Here is a 2,447-nt window from a genome sequence, read left to right on the forward strand (position 1 = left end):
TATATATATATATATATATATATAAACACACAAACAATGCTATGTAGCTTTGTGTTTAACAACAAACACACACAAACCTTTCTATACAGAAAGTGCATTTACGTCTGACCACCAAAAGTAAAAACAAAAATTTTATGCTCTTCGAAAAGTATTCCAAAAGAAACATTGATAGTACCCTATACTTTCAAGACAAAATCCTGTAGTGAATAATTTACACTAAACGTATTTAATAACAAGTGCCTCTGTAATATCTATACATCTGCCATGACATGTGGAGAAAATCTTAGAACGGCAGTTGTTTTAATCTCCGAACTCAGAAAAATTTAAACAACGTTGATAAGATGTCGCAGAAGAACAACAAATAATCAGTTTACTTTCTTAATTTAACAAAAGTCCCGACGTTTATACTTGTAGCCTGGCCATAACCAAAATATATATATAATAAATAAAAAAAAATAAAGATCACAAAATATATTGATTTCTTGTGTTCGAACTCTGTACATTTAAACGTGTTGTTGTATGCAGTAGTTTCAAGTATAAGTTTGTTTGTTTGTTCTAAAGCACAAAGCTATGCAATGGAACTAGCTGTGCTCTACTCACCGCAGGTATCGAAACCCGAATGTTAGCGTTTTAAGCCCACTGATTTACCGCTGAGCCACCGCGAGAATTAAAATAAAAGAAGCCTACATTTTAAAACTGCCTTTCAAATATAAAACTTCTGACTACTATATCATCATAATTTAGTTACTGCTTATCATAGTAGAAGAAAAGTATCCACATCTAATTGACAGTTATAACAATTAAGTTATCTCAACAACAAAACGTTCAGACAACTTGTATGAATAGTAATGAATTTTTTAAAGTTCTTTTAAAACATAACTTCAATATTTTGTATACACTACCAACATTTTTTTTTATTAGCGTTAAGTTGTTGAGGATCAGTGTAATCTAATTAAATTATGAAGTTTAATCACTTTTTGATAACCTTGCAGTGCAAGCTCTCATGATTCATAATAAGGTGGGAGCTTCACATCCGGGGAGTTAACCCAGGCGGGGTTGGTTGTTATCGCGAGTTCTATCTCAGTGACAACCTCACGGAATACACTATCAAAGTGTGCGAGTTAATTAAATCAAATAGATTTTAAAGGCAGCTTTAATGAACTTGGAAATACTGATCTTATTTTAGTTATCTCCGGATTCTCGACTAGATTTCGAGGTCATATTGATCAGTATCAGAATGATTTTAGAGTATTTTAAAAACACCATCTTTATAATAAAACCTATGATAGATTACCAGTAACATTATCCTACATTTTTATGTTGAATTGCTACAAAATTGTAAGTATATTCATGGTTCCTAAGCCGAGAAACTGTTAACGGTTACTTTATCTATTTAAAAATTACACTACTTCAGGTACATTATAAATATATATTCGTAATGTTTTACAAGTTTTTCTCAAGTACAGACACACTGATATAACAAGTCGGGCGAATCGTTTACTAGGTACTTTAAAGTTTAAATTGGTTTCTTAAATATTTAGTTTAGAATTTTGAATTTTAAACAAATAGAATACCTATTCTAAACAAAAGACTTAGACTATCAAGTAGTCTGTTCTCAGAAAATTGTTATTATCCGAACAATTTATGAAATTTTAGACATTATTCTGTTTTGTGTATTACAGAAAAATACATTTTTAAGAGAGTTATAATTATATCTTACTGCTATTCCTATTATTCTTTAAGTTTAACAACTGCCAAACGGAAACATAAAACTGAAGGTTAATGGAACTTCATATACGACGAATATTTGATCTATGGATTCTTGAGTCAGGAATCAAATCCATGCATAAACTAGAGAAGCCATGTTGAAATCCTTACGGACTTGCTAGCTAAAATCCGGGGTTCGATTCCCCGCGGTCAACAGAGTGCAGATAGCTCGTTGTGTGTAGTCTTGCATTAACAAAACAACAAAAAGAACCGATGATATCGAAATTCTTTATATTTAATCATTCCAGCGTCCTTCACGCAAGATAAAACAAAAATGTCCAAAACCGGGTTTTGATACACATGGTGGGCACGGCATAGATTGTGTAGCTTTGTGCTTAACTACAAACAAACAGACAAACCAACTGTCAGTTTAAGACAGGTTTCAAGTAGCCATAACTCGAAATCAATTAAAATAATTAAAATTCACGATTGGTCTACCTTATAAAAAAAACAAACTGATTATTAATTCAGCGTTTACAAAAATGTAGCTTTAGAGCTGTTTTTGGTATATATGAATTTAAAGCTTTCGTATGAACCTGTATTCAACCTTACGGCATGAGACATGAACCTCTCTCCACCTTTAAAAGAATGGTGTTGATATTATAAGTTTAATGCGCTGTACACTTTTCACGCACACCAAACATGCTCGCCCTTTCAGCCGTGTGGGCGTTATAATGTGC

The sequence above is a fragment of the Limulus polyphemus genome, unplaced genomic scaffold (genome assembly GCF_000517525.1).
Source record: "Limulus polyphemus unplaced genomic scaffold, Limulus_polyphemus-2.1.2 Scaffold1723, whole genome shotgun sequence".
Lineage (NCBI taxonomy): Eukaryota > Metazoa > Arthropoda > Merostomata > Xiphosura > Limulidae > Limulus > Limulus polyphemus.